Source organism: Aptenodytes patagonicus, chromosome 3 (assembly GCF_965638725.1).
Source record: "Aptenodytes patagonicus chromosome 3, bAptPat1.pri.cur, whole genome shotgun sequence".
Lineage (NCBI taxonomy): Eukaryota > Metazoa > Chordata > Aves > Sphenisciformes > Spheniscidae > Aptenodytes > Aptenodytes patagonicus.
The window spans coordinates 72,655,515-72,678,460 of NC_134951.1; the positions used below are offsets into that span (position 1 = coordinate 72,655,515).

General features: G+C 43.3%; 1 protein-coding gene across 1 annotated transcript in view; it reads right to left on the minus strand.

Moving 5' to 3' along the window:
• TIAM2 (TIAM Rac1 associated GEF 2) overlaps window positions 1-22,946 on the minus strand; it is a 148,269-nt gene that overhangs the window by 96,536 nt on the left and 28,787 nt on the right. The gene's annotated exons all lie outside the window — the stretch shown is intronic.

Genomic DNA, 22,946 nt, shown 5'->3' on the forward strand with positions numbered 1-22,946 from the left:
CAAATGGAGAAGAGAGGTCTGGTTAAGGGGATTCCTGGACTTTTAGACATACGTTTTTATAAACATACTTTAACAACTGACATGAATTAATACTGTCACTGTTGGGGTAAGTGGTTTATTTTCTAATTCTGTCCTTCTCCCCTCTCATTGACAAGTTAGGGCAAACTTTGAGCCCCCTCCAGTTTGCTTTTTGGAAGACCAATTACAGATGGCAGGACTGTGCAGTGATCCATTATAATTTGGACCAAACCGATCAGAGCAATGGCCTGCAGCATCTGTTTATCCTGCCCCATGCCTGGATTCCAACTATGACCCTTGCAGTGAAAGGCCACCGTGCAATTCACTCCACCAACCACCCAGCAACCTCCCTCTTTAGGTTTGTTCTGCTTTTAAGTTAATCTGCCAGTAAAACAAGAAAAAGGCAGCACCAAGCACTGCACACACCCAAAGGTAACAAGACCCAAGTTCTTCCTGACCATCTGAACATATTGGCTCTTCACTTGGCACACACAGGCTGCAACTCCAAATGAAAGGACAGAAGCCGAATCTCACAAAATACACCAGCAGTTTAAGGATTGAAACACTCAGCAGAAGAAGCTGTACAAGATCTTAGGCTCAGCTTTAGAACAAACTTTTTAACTAGAAACCATTCTGAATACACTACCCCCAAAAAATACTCTTTTCTGCATAAATTCAGTGGCTACTGTTCATAATTTTCAATTGAATAACTACCTGATTTGAACACGCAGCATTCTGCTCTTTTTTTTACTCATTTTACTGTATAAGTACCTTGAAGATATTTAAAGGACTTCACTGGTAACCTAGGTATTTTGCTAGCCTTACCAAAAACAAAGGTAAAGGTTGCAAACTAGAACTAAAAACGGTCCCAACAGCAAGCTTAGAAAAAGGTTAGCAAATAAAGGACTTAAAAGAGATGTATCCTTTTGGATCACGCTAGACATGCTACAGACCTATAAACACAAATTTGTGGCTGTTATCACAAAGATATTTGATAAAACAAACAAGCAGCAGAAATTTCATCTTACCCTCCAAAAATTAAAAAAAAAAAAAAAAAAATCTGTTTAACTTGCTTATTCTCTCTAACACTTCGGAAGGTTGCTATTTAGGAGACCCTTGCCTTGCAGGTTTGATTTGCCTGTGCTGCTGAGTGCACCCATTTGTGTAAACAATTTTAAAAACGTCATATGCAACATGGATTGAACAAAAGACTTTCAATTCAAGGTAAACAGAAGACAACACACAAACTTCCTAAGCTCCAAGCTGCTGAACAAATTGCGCACCCCCCAGCAAAACTGCCTTCCTCGATCCAGGAGGTGCAGACCACAAACAAGCAATGAGTTTACATTCAGAATTCTTCATCTGGGAGCAGAAACTACATTCAACAATGGGCTTTGAAGGGCTTATATCTATTCATAAGGGAACACTGAACCCAATTTGTCTAAAGAAACAGGCAAAAAGACCATCTGGTCTCCATAGTGATTGTGCAATGGTTAGGTAATCTTTTTAACAGAGTGGGTAGCGAGAAAGCTGCTGTCGTGAACCTCAGAAGATAGGCATTCAATTCGTCAAGGCTCGAGCTGCTGCTACCAGGGTCCATTGTACGTGTCTGATCCAATACACAGGTCACATAATGGGAGAACGAATAAATTTATCTCGGGGTACAATGTCTACAAAACAGTGTCTCAGTCTGTGCAGGAATCAGTCAGCAGTACAACAGAACAGTCAATAAATCCCATAGAAATAGCCCAGAGGGATTTTTCTCAGCATCTCGGCCATCCAGAAGGCTATGGTAGGCTAAACATTCGCACACGCTGCGATAACCAACCGGGGCATCTGCGAGGCTACACAAAGATCATCACCCTGAAAATAGCTGTGATGCCTTTCTCTTGCCTCACACTCGTGTGGAGCAATTTTCTTTCTGCTAATTACAATGAGGGGGAGGGGGAGCGGAGTGAGTCAGCTTGTGCCCAAAGGCAGCGTGACACCGGGACAGGGGGGCGGTCGTGGACAAGCTCTGGCCGCGCTTGCTCCAAACACTCACACATTTTACACTATTTGAACTACGGAAGCACTGGAAATTACAGTGCAGGGGACAGACTTCAGCTTCCCCTATATTTCTCACAGCAACCTACCACCGCAGAAGACAACGTGCTTTTCTCTCTTCCTGTGCAGAGGGATGAATACTTCTTGTGAGCAAAACCAGTTTCTATGAATATTTTCTGCAATTATAATCAGTATATTTAGAAAGCAGCTCACTGCGCCTGAAGATGACTATTAAGAGTTTATTTGCTTTCAATTATACCCACATTCCCTAAAAAAGAAGTTTTTAATCTTCACCCCGGTTCCCCTTGACACATTAAAAAAACACAGCTATGCAAACATACTAATCTGGGAACCCCACCATCCCCACCACACCCAATAATTAACGCAAATCATAACCCCAGAGCTAAAAACGTATTTCCCCACCTTGGGGCTTCTCCACATGAAGTTCCCCTAGACTTTTTTGGCTCCGAAAAACTAACACATGAGCTCAGGAGCTGTTCCGGAGAAGCGCCTGCCACCTATATTCCCTCATTAACACCACCACAGCTAGACTGCTTTATAAATGCTAGAGAGGAAAATGCCTTTCTTAAGATTAAGGTGAACGCACATACAAGTAGTGCTCTGCAATTGTACCGGTGCTTTCCTCCCCAGCCTTAATCTCTCAAAGTAACGCTCTACAAAGCTTGACTCGCTAACCATATTGCAAGCAAAACTGAACCGTAACAATAATATCCCAGTACTAGGTTTGCTTATGAGATACAACAAGGAATTACTATATTATGAATTAGTGGGAGATCTGAGTCAAGGGAGACAGGCTCCTGCACTGGTCTGATCTGCTACAGCAGGAACACACACCAAACATGACTTTGCTACTGCCAGCCATCTGCTTCCAGTACAGTCACACTAACCAGGCTGAGACTCTCTAAAACTACAGGTCAGAAAATGGCAAGCTCCAGACTGACGGGAGGCAAGCACAGAGCCGTAAGTAGACTGAATGCTCCACAACCACAGTCAGCATCGGACAGTGGCCACATATACCACTTACAAAAAGGCAAGACATTGTAGTAGCATCTTCCTGGGGAGGTTCAGCAGATTTCCTTGACTGGGACTGACAATCTCGCCACCCAGGATGTTGTAAGAGCTCAACTAATGTCAGCCCTAGCAATGTTAAGCTTTAGCCTGGATCAAGAAGTTACCCTCATGAGACATGAACACATGCACCAAAGCTATCTCTCTGATATATTTTGATGCCTTTATTCCTCTGGATGGCTGGTGACAACAAACCTTCACTGGTAGATGTGTAATAAGTGATCTACAAACCATTTAATCCCTGCTGAAGCTTCCCCAAATATCTACTGATGAGATGCAGGGAAGCCCATTCTCACTTCACTAAGCATGGCATCAACGCAAAAAAGGCAAAAACAATGACAAAAAAAATAACGGTATGGATTGGTCCAGATGAAGATAACATCATCCCATCAAATTAGCACCGAGTGAGGACTCATTAAGAAATGTAGGAACTCATGAGAGTCTTCAGGTTACCATGAACAATAACTCTTTATGAACAGCAGAACAGCTTAAATTTAAAACCTCCTGTCTAACAAGAAAAAGGCTTTTAAAAGAAGAGCTAGAAAATAGAATCATAGAATAGTTTGGGTTGGAAGGGACCTCTAAAGGTCATCTAGTCCAACCACCCTGCCGTGGGCAGGGACATCTTCAACTACATCAGGTTGCTCAGAGCCCCGGCCAACCTGACCTTGAATGTTTCCAGGGGTGGGGCATCCACCACCTCTCTGGGCAACCTGGGCCAGTGTTTCACCACCCTCAGCGTAAAAAATTTCTTCCTTCTATCTAGTCTAAATCTAACCCCCTTTAGTTTAAAGCCATTCCTCCTTGTCCTCTCACAACAGGCCCTGCTAAAAAGTTTGCCCCCATCTTTCTTATAAGCCCCCTTTAAGTACTGAGAGGCTGCAATAAGGTCTCCCCAAAGCTGCCTCTTCTCTAGGCTGAACAACCCCAACTCTCTCAGCCTTTCCTCATAGGAGAGGTGTTCCATCCCCCTCATCATTTTTCGTGGCCCTCTTCTGGACCTGCTCCAACAGGTCCGTGTCTTTCTTATGCTGAGGGCTCCAGAGCTGGACGCAGTACTCCAGGTGGGGTCTCACCAGAGCAGAGCAGAGGGGCAGAATCACCTCCCTCGACCTGCTGGCCACGCTGCTTTGGATGCGGCCCAGGATACGGTTGGCCTTCTGGGCTGCAAGCGCACATTGCTGGCTCATGTCCAGCCTTTCATCCACCAGTACCAACTCCTTCTTGGCAGGGCTGCTCTCAATCCCTTCATCCCCCAGCCTGTATTGATACCAGGGGTTGCCCCGACCCAGGTGCAGGACCTTGCACTTGGCCTTGTTAAACCTCATGAGGTTCACATGGGCCCACTTCTCCAGCTTGTCCAGGTCCCTCTGGGTGGCATCCCGTCCCTCTGGTGTGTCAACCACACCACTCAGCTTGGTGTCATCTCCAAACTTGCTGAGGGTGCACTCGATCCCACTGTCTATGTCATTGATGAAGATATTAAACAGTACTGGTCCCAATACGGACCCCTGCGGGACGCCACTCGTCACCAATCTCCATCTGGACAGTGAGCCGTTGACCACTACCCTCTGGATGCCACCATCTAACCAATTCCTCACCCACCAGACAGTCCACCCATCAAATCCATACCCCTCCAGTTTAGAGAGAAGGATGTTGTGGGGGACCGTGTCAAAGGCCTTACAGAGGTCCAGATAGACGACATCTGTAGCCCTTCCCATGTCCACTGGTGTAGTCACTCCATCATAGAAGGCCACTAGGTTAGTCAGGCAGGACTTGCCCTCGGTGAAGCCATGCTGGCTGTCTCAAATCACCTCCCTGTCCTCCATGTGCCTCAGCATAGCTTCCAGGAGGATCTGTTCCATGATCTTGCCAGGCACAGACGTGAGACTGACTGGCCTGTAGTTCCCTGGGTCTTCCTTTTTTCCCTTTTTAAAAATGGGGGTTATGTTTCCCCTTTTCCAGTCAGTGGGAACTTCACCAGACTGCCATGACTTCTCAAATACGATGGATAGTGGCTTAGCAACTTCATCCGCCAGTTCCCTCAGGACCCACGGATGGATCTCATCGGGTCCCATGGACTTGTGCACCTTCAGGTGCCTTAGATGGTCTCGAACCTGATCTTCTCCCACAGTGGGTGGCTCCTCATTCTCCCAGTCCCTGCCTTTGCCTTCTGCGGCTTCGGCAGTGAGGCTCAAGCACTTGCTGGTGAAGACCCAGGCAAAAAAGTCACTGAATACCTCCGCCTTCTCCATATCCTGGGTAACCAGGTCTCCCGTTTCGTTTCAGAGAGGGCCCACATTTTCCCTCATCTTCCTTTTATCTCCGATGTACCTGTAGAAGCTTTTCTTGTTGCCCTTGACGTCCCTGGCCAGATTGAATTCTATCAGGGCTTTAGCTTTCCTAACCTGATCCCTGGCTGTTGGGACAATTTCTCCGTATTCCTCCCAGGCTGCCTGTCCTTGCTTCCACCCTCTGTAGGCTTCCTTTTTGTGTTTGAGTTTGTCCAGGAGCTCCTTGTTCATCCATGCAGGCCTCCTGGCGTTTTTGCCTGACTTCCTCTTTGTTGGGATGCATCGCTCCTGAGCTTGAAGGAGGTGATCCTTGAATATTATCCAGCTTTCTTGGGCCCCTCTTCCCTCCAGGGCTTTGTCCCATGGCACTCTACCAAGCAGATCCCTGAAGAGACCAAAGTCTGCCAAAACAGTCTTACCAGATAGGTAAGAGCTAGAGCTAGCTGCCTCACCCCTAAAAAATAAAAGCCTACATCTTTTCAGTTCTTTACAATGACACACCAGGACACAGTTTAAACTTTTTAAGAAGGCCTTTCCTTGAGGAACGGACAGAAAACTATGTAAGAGAGAAATAAGCTAACCAAGTATTTTATTCCTACTTGTAGCTTAAGCAGCAACCACGTGTCACAACCTCTTCAGACTTTCTTCATCAACAGAAGGATTCTTACCTGCTGTACCTTTCAAGTGTTGTACAAAGTGTTGTACCTTTCAAGAGGACATAGGACCAATTCTCGAGTACCTGCCACCAGGCACAGTCCCTCACAGCCATCCACATGGGTATAAACGTCTGCCAAAGAAAGGCAGAGCTTCAACTCACTTTGCGGTGATACAAATACTTATACAAAGGGCCTTTATACGCAAAGGGCAGAGTATATCTCGTCAACTACTCTCTAGTAATGAAGCAAGAGGAGTCAGTCACGTGCTTTCTGCTGTGTTTGAAAACTGTATTTCCACGAGGGCAGGTAAGGACTCCCAGCTACAGAGTGGGACTGTGATGGCCACCCCCGGACTGCGCACGGTGGAGCGGGGAGGCATGGAGAGGAGGAAGGGCAGCATCAGGGTCTTTACACAGGCGGCTCCTCTGAGTGCGTGGTTCATAAGTGCACTACAGGAGACTGTCATCAGGATTAGTGGAGCTGGGATAATGGAGAATCTGGAAGTATTTCAGAGCAGTAAAAAAGGAAACAGAAAGCCAACTCATTTATATGAAATGACCAACTTGTATTCTTTTAATGGCAGATCTAGTTAGAAATGTTGCAGGCTTTGACGTACAGCAACTACGTTAGTGGTTTTTTACATCAGGAAAAGCTTTTTTTTTAATTGACTGCGCAATTCCTGTTTTTTCTTTCAAACTACTTTTACATTATCTTTCACCTAATGGTTAAAACACCACCCATTTTTAATGGCTTATAAAGTCTTAGAAATTGTATATAACTATCTTTCAGATACTAACGTGTTCATAAATTTTGCAAAGAATCAATGTGCTTTGTGAATTCTTACAGGGATACAGAATTACAGGTTTAAAGTTTTAATTAACTTTTAATCTACTTTGGGTTTTAATATGAAAGTAATACAGAATGCTAGAATGTGAACCTGCCCTCCCCTTCCTGAACGGCTGTGTATGGACGGATACATGAAATCAATGAGGGACACAGGTTAGCACAATACTGTAGCTGGATCAAATGTGGAGTTTCTTACTGGAAATAATTTACCATATTTTTTAGAACTACGCACTTTGGTCACATGCTTCCACAAATCAGAAGCAGATTTCTTATTCCTGCAACCCCAAACACATTCCTATTACAAAAATATACCATAATAATTATACCGTGGTATTCTTGGCAGGATACTTTGCATTATATACCACTGTATTCAAAGAATGAATAACCAAAACACCACAAGTATGTCTTCCTTTAAAAAAAATAGGGCTATTTTGCCTTAAAAATCCAATTTGAAGCCAGAATTCCTCACTCATTCATTAGTCTCTTTAGAGTTATAGCCTCCTGTATTAGGAACTGTTTGGAAGCTCACAGATCAAATTAAAACCAATAGTTTTTCTCATTAAACATAAGTAGTCATTATGACCCCAGACACTTCTTTTCATGCTGTGAATCATACCTACATTGCATATAGACTTCTAATTTCACAGTTTAAGCCAGAAAGGGACAATCTCCTTTTCTGCTTCCTTCTCTTCAAATAACATTAATTCCAACAGGTCTACACTGCATCACAGATGTATTGCATCAGAATTACACATCCCATACCTGGGACATGATTCCTTCTTTTACTCAACCCATTCTTCTGAGTCCAAGACATTGGCAGCTTAATTAAATTATGCTTTATAGCTTTCAAGTTAGTGCAATATGGAAGGCTGAGTCAAGCCTGAAGATCCTTATCATATTACACCAGTGCTGATACAATCTAAATCTCTAGGGACTTATTTTTCTTTGGCAGCAAAAACAAATTTCACCATTTGTAAATGTTATTGAATTTATACACAATGGCTAAAGTGCACATCCATTTAAATAAAAGCCATTAAGCTTGTTTAAAAAAAAAACCAGGAATGCCAGCTAACATCTTGGCTTAATGCAGTAGCTGCAGTAGTTAAAGAGTTGATATGTCAAAGGGTCTATTTCCTGCCCTTGAAGGGGAAATGAACTCAGTGATCTGAAAGGTCTTTTCTTCTCCACCTACTCTGGTTGTAAACATACTGGCAGGTCCTGATGCAGATTAACATGGTGCTTTCAAGGGATTTGAAGGCCTGGGGCCTCGGGCAGAGCAGGGAAGATGGTGCACCTGAAAGGAGCCAAGATGCTTCAAGCAGGGGAGCCTTGGTTCCAGCCTCGCTGCCTGCCCTGGGCTGTGGAGTAACACCACTTCAGAGACCAAGCTCAGGTCTGCAGACTTCATACCTGAGCTTAGACAAACTCCTGAAGAGGTCTCTCCCTCAGCCCTCCTTACTTATAACAACAGGAGGTGAGACTGGGGCTTTCTGGTCAAAAAGGGATTCCCAGATCGCCACCAGGAACATCTGCCTTTATCCTCTCGTGTGCTTCAGTAGCAACCAGCTCATGCTATCAAATACAACCATAGTCAGCAGGCAGCTACGGAGATATTCTCTCACACATACCCACCCAAAACTGTAGGTGCCAAAACATCAGCTTTGGGGAGGGTAGGAGAAAGGTTATTTTTGGACTAGGACACAGTTTACAACACCACACCCCTAGCAGCCCCGTAGACCCTACCAAAAGGAGAAACAAACGGCAGCAAGGACGAGCAATCCCGCGCAGGAACATTAACCATTCTGCCCCCAAAGACCCTTTTCGGTGTAACACCTTCCAAGTCTATTGGACCAAGTCTTAACCCTTGGCACCAGAGAAAAACTTCCAGTAGCAACTGGCAGGACAGCATGGCTGAGGGACAGGGGCTGGGACGGCTGCGGGACTCCCTGCCTGCCACCTACTACACAGCCCGCTCCACAGGCAAGAGGGGGAAACCACCCTGCATTTGGCCTAGTCTTTTCTACTTCTCACTTTACACATTCATAAGCACCTGAGGGTGTCGATTCCAAAGTAAATGCTTTCCCACCTTCAGCCCTGGGACTTCCTGAAGAGGACAAAGGATCTGGGAGTTAGACATCAGAAGTAAACTTGAGACACAGTCCCTTGGAAAATTAAAAGCAGATCTTGATTTTTGCATGCCAAGAGCCCTACAGCAGTAACATGGCTTAGGGCTTCCTTTCCTGTACCCCAGTAGTACCAGCATGTTACTCACACATTAAAAGAATAAAAAAACTACACTGAGGATTAGGTTTCCCCACTAAAACACTTGCTTTGTAGCTTCACAGCTACAGAGTCCCCTATTCAGAGAGTCCTCTCTTCCATTGTATGTGGATACCCCTTTCCTGTTGAAGGTGATCAGATAAAAAAAAATTCCATCCCTTGCCTCTAACTAGTAATTTGCTATACATTGTATAATGTTATCAAATCATCCACCCTAAAGAGAAAGAAATGCATGATTTCCAGAATGAAGTCACCAGTGTACAAAATTAACTCCATGACCACATCAGCAACAAGCATAAACAAAGTAGCAAACTTTGGTTGCATTGCACTAGCAATTAATCACCCCCCCCTTAAAAAAAAAGCGGAGGGGGGGAAGGCACTTCTCCATTTCTTGGGCATTTCCCTCTTTTTTATTTTTTCTGTGCCACAGAACATAGCATTTTCACAATTTGTGTACAGTTATGTATTAAAAATCTACGTAGTATTAAAAATCTATGGAGAAAGATCAAAACCTGTGCAGGACCTACCTCTGCCAGATGCAGAAGCTCTGGTTTCCCATACCATCTCAGTTCAGTAGTAGTAGTAGTAGTAGTAGTAGTAGTAGTAGTAGTAGTAGTAGTGTTGACTGGAACTTTTTCCTCTAACACTTCACAAACATATAACCCTTCCTTGGGTACACTATTTATTGCAAGTTACTTTAAGTATTAGTGAGAATAGACAGAATAATAAAAAAAAAAAGATTCAGAGGGTTTATTAATCACACTGTATTAGGAGAGTCACTTTAATGTTGCAGAAACTGTAGCAGTCTCAAACATACTTTCTCATACTTTGCCTTAAAAAAAAAATCCAGCCCCATCAGAGCAGAGATGTAAAATGATCCTAGTGGTGTTTTATTTAGCAATTGAGGCAATTGAGTTTGACAGATGACCACCAAGAATTGCTGTCTGGAGGGAAACCATTCATCTTGGGCACAGCTGGCGATAGCAGAGGCAGCGCAGGGGCTGCAAGTCCTGGCACTGCAGCAGCCCACTCTGCCCTCCGCTTTCAAAGGCTTCCCAAGTCTTTCCCTACTTTTCCTTCAGTTCTCCAGGTCTGGCTGGCAGCCGGCTAGCGGAGGACCACAGAACCCCAGCAGCCCCCTCCCCAGATCAAGCCCCCCTTCTCCACTCCCGCTTACCTTCCCCAAGGAGCCGGCTTCAGCCTCCCGGCCCCCACAGCCGCCCCAGCTCTGCTGCGGGGACACGGACATGCAGACACAGGGACTCTCCCTGCCCTGGGCACGCCAGGAAACTCTGCCTAACACTTCAAAACGCTCAGCCGTTAGGAACTAAAAACAGACCCTGCGCGAGGCTGGATGTATTTTTGTCTGCAGGCTACACACCCTCCTCCTGTTCAATTTTTTCCATTGGTGGAACAGCATGATGCAGACTTAACCAGAGGGTGGTTTTCCACGGGCCGCCTGAAACGATTACACGGGCCGGCCTGCCACGATGCTGGGCAGCCGCCGGGGAATACGCCGTGACTGGGCTCTTGTCTGACCCCGCATTCCTCAGCCGCCAGGCTGCTTCCACAGGAAAGCTGCTAGCAAGGCTGCCGAACGGAGAGGGGTCTGCTTGCCTGAAGGTAGCTCCAGGGTCTCCTCCTCTTTTTTTTTTTTTTTTTTTTTTAAAACTTGCTAGGAGGGAGTAGGTACTCCTAACGTCCTTGTGTGAGACGCCCTGGCAAAAACTTAACTGCCCAAACCACAGCGGGAATGTTGGAGTCATGAAAACCCACTCTTAAGAGCGGCTCTCAGCCGCGTTTAACGGTTCTGCACAACGGCATCACGTATACAACCACAAACTCTACTGCTCTCTTCCTTGCTGCTTTCTTCTGTCATACTTTTTATACTACCCTACGGAGAGAATTAGTTGGTTTTTAATAACTGATAAAATGGGTCTCTGAAGATGCAAATGACATCTCCAAGTTTCAATATACAGAGCTAGGCTGTTAAATCTGTAGCTAGGCACATGAACAATTGCTTTATTATCAGAAAAGCTCAACACTTCATTGATTGCAGCAACAGTTGGTGAACAAACTCAGCCAAAAACCAAGGCATTTATTAAAATATTCTAATAAAATTGCAGGGTCACATTCAAGTGCCAAGCATGAAAATACAGCCAAGTTACACTGCAGGTGACATATTCAATTGAAAAGAAACACATGAACATTATAATAGAAATTATTAGTAACCCACAAGAGCCCTAAATCAATATTTATGCCCACAAAAACAAAATAACGATTTGCATAGTAACATAGGAACTGCCACCTAAAAGTGGATCTCTGTTTCACTGTGTCCACTATCCTGTCTCACTACAGAGGAAACTCCAAAACCCAGCAGCTTTGGAATAATTTGGAACAAAATCCTATTTAATTCCCAAAGCCCAGTTATAGTTAACTCCTACACTAGAAAACAACCACTTGGATCTCTTCTCAAACTTCACAGGTTAACAATATTTGCACTGAATATGCTCTCCTCATCACGGCAAAGGTCAAATCCTTCTTTTAATTCTACTGACCTCAATTAAGTTTTCTGTAAGTGAGTTCCATAGGTCAGTTTTTGTAAAATGTAATAGAGCAGTACACGACTTAGCATCTGTACTCCTAATCCTACGCCTGAATATACGTCTGGGGGCTTCTCATCTGCTTGTTTTGGTGACAAATTTGCTCTCTGTGAAAAGCAGACTATTTTCTTTTTCCTGTTCCCGGTACAGTTATATTCTCTTCACTTAGCATTGCCATGGTCCAACTATTTCACTAACAGGCCAGATCCAAGTCCTGAGACTAACATGGAAGCAATGACAGCTCATGAGTCAAAGCACCAGGTCTCTCTCAGGAGCAATAGTTGGCCTCTGGTCCCATCCCTCTTCTCACACAGAGTACTGCATTTCCCCCACGAGTCCACCTCTTAGTTGATTAAATAAACCGTGTTCGAATGATTCCTTAGATAAGGTTAGCTTCCAACCAGCCCAGGAGCCTTTCATCAGCAGCTATTTTGTTGAATTTATCTCTCTTAAAGGTGAATGTTCAGAAGTATAAATTCTATTCCCAAAGATGCCTCTCCAGCACCCTGTTCAATAATAGTAATTCTTCCCTAACTCAACGAAAAATAGCTGGACTGACATAACCTAGGACCCAGCTGAATCACATTAGTGCCTCACAATCTTCCAGCAACGGATAATAAAGCTGTCCATTCCCTTCCTCTTTCATTTTCAGAGGGTGACTCCCAAACGTCAACAGGCATTCTTGCTATTAGTGCAAAGCACTCAACCCTGTACTTTCTCCTTCTTCAAGTTCACAGCATTTTATCATTCCAGTCCTAGGGGTCATTCAGCTGTTTACTACGTTATTTCTAATCTACGTGTGTACCTACTATGTCTTCCACTTTTTCTCAGCCAGTTTCATCAACGCATTCCCACTTTCTGTGACAAGCCAACCAACACTCATTAAGTTTGCTCTCAAGACTTCAGTTGATACCCCCCAGGTTCTTTTATTTTTGTTTCCACCTCTAACGTACTTAACTGATCACTTTTAGCACACTGATATTACATGTTGAAGGCATACTTTTCTGACTTCTACTTGACTTACATGGAGCTTTAACATCCTCCATCTCAGGGCTGCTATGAGTGCCTCTCTCTGACCAGGGGGCCTCCTCCTGCGTTGCTCCTTGAGGAGCTCCTTGGGGAGCAGGCAGGACAGGCTGAAAGGGCTTTGGTACAGTCTAGCTCGTGGGTTACAGCATGAGGGTCCTTCTTTATTACACCCCCAAAACTGAGTCTCCACATCCACCTTGTCCCCCTTCTCTCACCTGCTGCCTTGCCATTATCAACTTGGGACACCTGATAATGAAATACTCTCTGCAGATCAAAAAGGAGTAGGCAAGCTCCATGCTGAACACAATAGGTTAATCTCTTATTACTATCCAAAGTATGCCTCACAATCTTCCAGAAACGTATCGTCACAACATTGCTGGGAAGGAGAAGGGTGCCATTATCCTCATTTTCTAGAGAACTGCTAGGTCACATAGGAAATTAAAGGGTATTTCAATACAGTAAGAGGAAGCTCCATAGCTTGTGTTAATGCATGTCTCTCAACATCTGTTTTGCAGTAAAAACAAATTGTAGTTTGCACAGAGAAGTCCGTAATGGAATTAAAAATAAAAGTTGTGCCTCGGATAGCAGGTTGGCTATATAAACACCCTAGATCAAAAAGATGTTATGAAGGTTGTATGTTAAACAATGTGTTCTATAGAATGTTTTAAAGCCAAGAACTTATTTTTATAGATGGAGATACATGAATTATCACAATTAAACAGATAGCTATGTCAACCTATGTTTTACACTACTTTTGCACTACAAAAACGTTTAGATTTTACTTTGAAAGTACTAAGACATCCCGTTGTTACCACTGTTTTGTTTTCTAAGCAACAGAAATCCACTAAGAAAAACCACAGAAAATGCACATATCCCCAGCATTCATGCTAAGAAGACGACACACCTCCTTCCCTAAAGTCAGCCCACTTTTACAAACATATACCACCCCTATAAAATATCTTTTCCTAGACACAGTCCAGTCCATTTCTGAAAGGCCAGTTCTCCACTTTGCCTCTTGCCCTCTCCTGCCTGGCTTACCTGACAGCTGAGCTGTGTAAAAATCCCTGGTCCATAAGGTTCCTCAGCCAATACCCAACAGACGGGCACTTGACAGGCACATGTGGAGAGATTTTGGTATCTTGCCGATCATGGCTTAACCACAGACTGGCAGATGTGTACAGAGACTTCCCATGAAATCTAAAACACGTTCCCACATTTCCCAAAACAGAACATGTGTAGGAATTAAAGAAGTCTCAAGTAGGAAATCAGGTTTCTCAAATCAGAAACGTCCAATGGAGCTCTCTAGAAAGCTGGGAAGTTGTGCTACACTAAGTGTAACTAAGCTGCTAAAAAATAATTACATGTTATTGTCAACAAGATAATAACCAGAGATGAGTTCCGAAGCCTTGTTGATTTCATGACTAAAACATTTGAATCATGCAACATCTGCTAGAGAAATATTCTCATTAAACTGTACTCAAGGTCTACCCTTGGTGTCTTTGGCCTTGGAGGAGAACTGCACAAGAAATGCAGCGGTCTCCCATTCAGCCAGCAGTGAAGGGAAACCTTACACCACATGAAATTCCTCTAGAAGACGTCAATTCAATTTCTGAGAACTTCTCATCTTTCTGCAAACCAGTGCTCACCCACTTGGCTTCCTGGTCTCATCTCCAAATGTTTGTCAGATGGAAAAGGACAAAAATCAGTGAGGTAATTCGTTACTTAATTCTGATTCAGAGGAGTTTGGGAAAAGAGTAAACAGGAGCCTATGTGTTAGCATGTTCCTTCTTGCCAGAGCTCACAGACCCCAGCAGGCCATTTCACTTACTGAGTGACAGCATCAACAGAAGTCTAACAGCTCTGGCTGTAGGTCAGAACAGATGTTAAGCAATGAAAAATACTGCAGATGAGCACAATTTTATACCCTCAGAGGGTATAAGACTTACAATGCTCTAAGTGGCTACTACCTTCCTGTCAGAGGCTCCTGTTCTGCTTGTGAAATGCTGTAATACAGGAGATCAAAGGGATGCTCCCCCTCCCCACCTCCCTGTGGAGCCAGCGTGTCCTTGCCCAGCTCAGCAGGGGAGAGGGGCTGCTGTCCAGGCACTCTCCACACGCACCTCATGCTCCTCTCAAATGGGTTTTCCCAGCATCCAAAACAGAGAGAACCCACTGACATTTAAGGTATGCGATTAACCACACCTGATGTTTAAAGGAAGATGAAATGTTTCCTTTATGTTGCGTGGTTCTTCAGCGCTGCTGTAGACATGGGCTTACTATTTGTGGTTGTGATCTATCTTCAAGTGAGTTAGAAAGAATAGTTGGGGAATCAAAGTGCCTCTGGTTACTGTCTTATTAATTTCAGCATAATTAAATGAAGAAAGATAAAACATGATCACGTGATGGCAGGGCATGTGGCAGAAGCATTACTGAAAAATGGGAAATCAATTAGAAGAGAAAAAGAGATGAACTACGCAGCAAACCCATCTCCTCAATTTAGATGACCGAGCATACTGGATGCGAGCAGCCTGGCCTGCAATGATCATTAGTCCCACACTAGGTCTGGCTGGGGTGGAGTTAATTTTCTTCATAGCAGCCCCTATGGTGCTGTGTTTTGGATTTGAGACCAAAACAGTGTTGATAGCACACCAATGTTTTCACTATTGCTGAACAGTGCTGGCACAGCATCAAGGCTTTCTCCATTTCTCACTCTGCCCTGCCAGCGAGCAGGCTGGGGTGGGCGAGAGGCTGGGAGAGGACACAGCTGGGATGGCTGACCCCAGAGGACCAAAGGGATGTCCCACACCATATAATGTCGTGCTCAGCAATAAAAACGGGAGGGTTGTTTTGCCAGGGTTGCAACATCCGAGACCAACGAGGCCCTCACAACAGTTAACATCTGAGACCAAGGTGGTCCCCAGAAGCGGTGATAGCTACTGCTACAGAGAGGCTCGCCCTGCACGGCCTCAAAGGCTCACACTTTTTAATTTTCTTTTTTCTTCAGAACTGACAGTAAAAGCTTCATTTTTGAAAAACAAAGTGAGAGAGAAATACTGATACACCAGATCAAGATGGGAACCCCTTCTGAGCACTGTTTGCTACTTTCTATATCACTAGTGCAGAACTGATGCGTCTTTTTTGACAAGCACCCTACTTCAGCAATACACTTTTACAATACATAATGGGCAGTAACAAATTTTAGTTAACTAGGTAACTGTATCTTCCAAGCTATAATTAAAAGTTCTTTTACTGCAACAGATAGGTGTAAAAATGCTCGCAATTTAGGACTGTTACTTTGCAGGAACAAAAATCTAAAACTTGGACAAATCTCACAAAAATAGGAGTTGAAAGGGTTTTTTGAACACATTAGGTTAAAAAACGAGAACTGAAGCCTTCACACATGCTGTTAAGAAAAAGCACATCTATTAAACACGTAAAAATATTTGAAGGTGGAGTCATTTGTCACAAGAATATACTAGGAGATCTTACAACATAAATATTTATAAAGCACAGATGTTATTTCACATTGCATTACTACCATAGCTTGTTCTATTAACTGATCCAACAGACCAGCTAATTGCTTGTGCAAGATTGACTATTTGCTATCACCCATTCAAGACAGAAGCACAAACAATTGCCGGGGGGTGAGGAAGCTTTAAGGGGTTGTTTTCTAACCAAACATAATAAATAATTTTTCACTATAATACTGATCATTGTTTCATCAATTAAGTTAGAAAAATCTGCAGACATAAATAAACATTACAGAAGGATAAGTATGGCAAAGTTTTTAAGAAAATTATGTCAAATCAGTGTTTGCTTCAATAGCATGCACCAAAAGGCATATAAAATAGATCTTGTTGCATACTGAATTTTAACTGAAGTAGTCCTGTATATGCATATGATTTTATAGGAAGTTTCAAGACATGAATGTTCCCCCTGAAGTTTCAGATCCTAGGGTTATATGAGTATACAGCAAATTCTGCTTGACAATACCTCTAATCCTTCTGTTTGTAGAGAAGCACTTCAAAATGCAAAGTAAGGAATTAACACAACAGAAGGAATATTAAAGAAGTCAAATTTGGGGGGGGGGGGGTGTTTACTTTTTTATTTTAAGCCTTGCTTGTGGTTTCTCATTATAGCTGGTTGGCAAACCTACTAAAAGTGGTAAATGGCAATATTAGCAGCTTATTACAATATCATTAAATTAACTAAAAGAAATACTGGGGTATAAAAGCTAGAAGAAGCCTGGCTAACATGTGTTGATTATACCCGCACGAACCGCGACGCACAAATCCTGTAAGTGGCTGCAAAGCTATTTGCCTGAAGCAGAGTGAACAATGAGAACAAGTTCAACATCTGCCGGGGTGTCCAACTGCTCGCAACCATTTTTCTGGTCAGAGGGGACATTGTTTAAGTTGACAGGTTCCTAATGGTCTGAATTATTTAGCAATTCTCAAAAGACTCTTTCTACTCATTAGAGGGGAAAATGTGAATCACCGCTGCCAGGGTTCCCTTGCTCCCCAGGAGCCTATCATGCTAATTGAGGAGAACATCACAATGTGTCCCTTTTTAATCACATGAGTTAAGTAGGCAAGAGGCTTCTATTATCCCCACCCTACAATGGAAGATGGAGGGCGCCGGCTTCCACAAGGATAGACACCACGCTATAGCGTCTCAACATTCTTTAAAAACCTCACTTTAAACAAAGAGGACATATGTTGCTGATAAGCACTGCACCTACCAAACAAAGTAAACAAGTAAATTATATTAAAGAGAAATTTGAAACATACTGTTTCAAGCCTGAATGCTATGTGAGCAACAGTAAGCATCTCAACATATGGGAAGTTATGGGGAGGGGGAGGCAAAATAGCTATTTATTGATTTTTCTTCTCATCTGCCATATGATAGATGACAGGTATAAACAAACTAATGTAGCAGCACAAGAGGTTACAGACAAATGACACTCATACTTAAAGAGCCAGATCATTCAAAGATACTCCCACATCCAATATCTATAGAAACGAAGGGGAATGCTACTAGTAAGGAAGGAGAATAACAGCAGCTTTACTTGTGACGGATTATTTCTCACTTAACAGCAATCAAACACACTCTGCAGCAGTAATTGTCTCATGTAATCCTAGCCTTTCTGAACATGGGAAAAAACGCAAGTCTTATAATCAACAGGACTGTCTTATTTTCTTCACAGCATCAGGAGACCTCTAAAATTTGGAATCCCTTCAAAATTGTAACACCTGAACAGAGTTCCTCAAGTAAACTTTGTAAGGAATGTTAGTGTAGTAATTATGAATGCCTGCACTGGTCCTCTATTACCAAAACACAGACCATGTGTGAGAAGAAAGATTTACAAACACATTCAAAGGCTATAAAGGAAGACATGTAAATATTTAGTAGGTTACCATATGGAACACCACAGATATAGGGAATTGCCAGTTTGATGGAAGGACAAATGGAAGGAGAAGACTTCAAAATTAGTATTATTACTTCTGTTCCTAAGCAACCACAATGTGGATAAGAAATAGCAAACATAAATTACCTTAATGCATATAATAGGAGTTCGGGAAATTCCTTTTCCGTTCTTTAAAAAGATGCTACAGAGATAAGCCTTTCAATTAACATGAACAAAAAGTAAGCCACCAGTTTACATAGAAAATCTGTATTTTGTCATCTGCGTATAAACATTTGCAGAAGCAGAAGATTAAGCCAGCGAGCTAAATGGAAAGACATAAAATATTTTGCCGGCATGACATTGTGAATAACTAACTAAAAGCCCAAAAAAGCAAAGAGACAACATGATACCAGCCTATTCAGCCATAAAATTCATTTCCAATAACCACATTTCAGCATGCAGCTTAGATCATACGTAGCATTTTCCTGTTTGAGAGCATGCAAGATTGATTATTACGGGCTCAATTGTCCCATACACAGGCAAACAACATGTAAGGAATAATTAAATCAGCAAGATTCCCCCCACTGAGCCTCCTACACATGCTTACACTCAGGCAAGGGAGAGGTGGGGTCTCTCCCAAGAAACAAAAGCGTAGGATTATGCGAGAAGCCTAAGACCATCTGCACAAAGTCATGTGGCCAGGGATTTCCTCCTCCCCTTGTTGTGTACAGGGCATCCTTTCCTACTTCCAATCTGAGCCATGGGGAGGGCAGCAGAGCTGGGCTTTAGTTCCAAGCTCAGGGACAAAAGGGAATCAGGGACCAGGGGCTTCCGAGGTCCTCTTTGCCCATACTTACTGCCTTCAAAGCTAAGCCACTTAAGGATGTAATCCTTAATACCCCAATGTGCAGAAGTTCATAATGTCTGGGTCATTGTGAAAATCTGCATACCCTGGTCCCAGCCCAGCCCCACTTGCACCCCTCTCCCACAGGCTGCACTCCCCCCGGAGCACAGCCGGCCAGGCGCGGTCACCCTGCTTCCATCCATCTCCAAGACAGAGGCAAGGGGCTCTTCCCTGCAACCATGAAGACTGCAGGAAAGACACAAGCCTTTCCCCACACATATCCCAGAGTTTAATGTGAATTAACAAGCGGAGCATCAGCATTTTCTGTTTCCTATTTTCTCTCAATTAATTTGACTTCCTTTCTCCTTGCCTGAGGTAGAAAGCTCAGATCAGGGAAGAAAAAAAAATGTTCTCGACCTCAACAGGATATCTTGTTAGGGTATGGCAGCCTCGAGGACTCTTTCCTCTTTCCTGGCATCTGAGAAGGGGGTTACAATTAACGTTCCTGTTGGTTCACTTTTTCCATGGGGCCCAGAGGGGAATTCTATACCATTTTTCCATATATAATGAAACATTAACTCTATTTGCAGTAAAGGCAACCCACAAAGCAATGTTTGGATCCTCTTTGACTTCAGTATCCCTAAACAATTTGCAGAAGCAGATCTGTTTTTCCGAAGTGCTCTACTCTTTCTAAACAACGCTCAAGCCTGCGTGAACAGCCTATTCTGAAGCAGTGATTTCTGAATCCTGCCTGCTCTCTCCCACCTTATCAAGCTGCCTTTCAGCTTCCTGAAATATTATTGCTGACATAATGGCATTACTAAGATAGAGCCCGATCCAAGCCAACCGCAGATAATAGAAGGGCTCCCACTGACTTCTGTGGGCTTTGGATCAGGCCGAAAGCAGTGAAAGTACCCAGAGGATGAAGTCACACAGATCTGCTTTTCATTTCAGTATGGTCCTTAAAAATATGCCTAACTTTAGATATTGTACTGTGTTCTTGACTTTATGCTGGGCTGGCAAGGTACACTGAGCCAACATATTAAAACATATCCCTTGTCTCAGCTTAAATTCAGATTATTACATCTTTATTTTTCCGCAAATTTGAGATAATAAAGTAAAAAATGAATAAATAAAATCAAGAAAAGGTTACCTTTACATAAAGCAAACTATGACCTTGTTTAACTGTGCTAAATACAGAAAAGGAACACTCTGCTTACCTAACACACTCACTACATACTGAGTTTATCAACGCTGACACTAGTTTTGCCATGTATGAGACAGTCTGCAACCTCTTCTTGCAGGCTGTATTTGTGAAATGCAAGACGACCTCAGGGCCATCCCCAGGAAATCCTTAACTCCTCTCTATTCATCAAAAATATTAGGTAGTCATTACCTTCCAGGTCCAATCAAACCTTGTTAAATATCCCCCAGTGATATATAAATTGGTCAACCTTCCAATGCAAGATTCATGTCTGGACCTGGATTTTGAACAATATTCAAAAAGTAGGAATGTCTGGATCTCAAAGCTTCATTTAATTGTGTCTGGAATAAATCAAATCCACAGTCTAGTCTGCATTTCAGTTCTATGTTTTCAAAGTGGTTCCAATCTAGTATTTTAATTTGGACAAATCGCTACTTTTAGTAATTAGAGGTACTTCAAACTTTTAAAAAATCATGTGTTTAATAAAATGCTTTTCTTGAAATGTGAAATTTTGGAAAAAACAAAGTCCATGTAAAAATCTGCAACATATTCTGGTGACTTAATCATTTTTCAACAACAAACTGCTAAGGTTGACAACTATGAAATTGATAAATGAACAGAGAGACACACAGAAACACATGGAAAGAACCTCATTTTCAGTGCAGCGGTCTGTATTTGCAAGGTTAAGATAAACTGTCAATGCTCAACGTCCCTGACAGGCAGCAAGTCCTCTCTACTGGGGACAGCTGTTAGGCCCACCGGCACCTGAAGAACTGAGTGAGACTATACTGATAGTGTGGCCACAGTACATTGCTTTTAATAAACCAGATTAACCTCAGTTACATGGTTTGTAGCCGTTACAGCAACCAAGCTAACACCTCAACATGAACCAAAGTGAAAACTCAGCAGTGGCCCTTGCAGAAATTGCAAACATTTTTGAGTTTGTTACTTGTTACTTTGTCAAGGTACACAGAAATAAATGATTTAAGCTATGAGCAATTCCATTACTAGTAAATGAGAATGGTCAACTAACCAAGGGTCATGGTAGGTTTCACAGAATCACAGAATGGTTGAGGTTGGAAGAGACCTCTGGAGGTCATCTGCTCTAACCCCCCCTGCTCATGCAGAGCCACCTAGAGCCAGTTGCCCAGGACCATGTCCAGATCGGTTTTGAATATCTCCAAGGATGGAGACTCTACAAACTTTTTTTGGCAACTTGTGCCAGCGCCTGGTCACCCTCACAGTAAAAAAGTGTTTCCTGATGTTCAGAGGGAACCTCTTGTGTTTCAGTTTGTGCCCATTGCCTCTGGCCCTGTCACTGGGCACCACTGAAAAGAGCCCAGCTCCATCATCTTTGCACCCTCCCTTCAGGTATTTATACACATTGATGAGATCCCCCGAGCCTTCTCTTCTCCTGGCTGAACTGTCCCAGCTCTCTCAGCCTCTCCTCACAGGAGAGGTGCTCCAGTGCCTTCATCATCCTTGTGGCCCTTCATCGGACTCTGTCCACTACGTCTATCTCTCTTTTGTACTGGGGAGCCCAGAACTGGACACAGTATTCCAGGTGTGGCCTCACCAGTGTTTAGGGACAGAAGAGCAGGAGGACTGCTTCTTTGTGTGTTTTGGGGTTGTGTGTTTTGGGGTTTTTTTTGCCACTATTGCTTAAGAAAACTATTACCGCAGCAGAGGTAGGATTCAGAAGTACTGACAGAAAAACATGCAGGAGAAGGAAGAGGACCAGAAATTTTGTCAATGCTCCACACCTACAGCTGCCAGAGTTTCTGGGATGTTTAGTCAAGAGCAGGAACAGAAACACATCTTCATGCTTTCTGGCAGCAGGATCTGAGAAGCCCTTAAGCCAAATGCCTATCACCATTTGCAAGCCACAGGCCGATGGGAAAATGGAGATGCTGGCCAGCCTCTCAGCAGGAGTCTGACTAGAGCTTTCTGGCCAACAGCTGTGCTGCCAGGCTTCCTGCAAGGCCAAAGCCCCTCTGCCTTGGCTTGGAGAGAAGCCCAGCATCATTATGAAACGAAGCTAGTAAACGTAGCTCACTGGCTCACCGATACTTGGTGCCCTTTTTCATGCCTGCTTTCTACAGGTTTCTGTGGTGGACACCTGGTCATTACAGATGGTGAAAGAAAGCAGTTGCTCTGTTTGCACGTAGCACATTATTTGGCAATAACAGGCAAAATGTCTTTCTCTTCTTGACTCATTTTTAAATACAAGAAGTTATGAATAAACACAAATAGATGCATGCGCATTTCCTAAAGACAGGATTACAACTCAAACTTCATTCCTCTGAAGAACATCCAGCTCCCTTCAAAGTAGTCTCTACAGAAGACTGTCTCTTATTCTGCAAGTGCAGGCTGGGCATCAAATTTGACCTGTCACAGTACGTAGCACTTTCCTCCTGCTTCATACCAGCATAAATGAATGCACAAAACAGAAGGTTCTTGAGAGATGTTCCCTGTTTAATTTTGTTCAAGAATGGAGTGGAAACAGGAGATCTGGTCTTGCTTTCTCTCATTTATTCTTACCGGTTGAGAAAATCAGAAAAGTTATAATCAAGCTTGTCTCAAGTATGATCCGGGTGGGAGACCACTCTTTCCAAAATACTGGAAGCTAG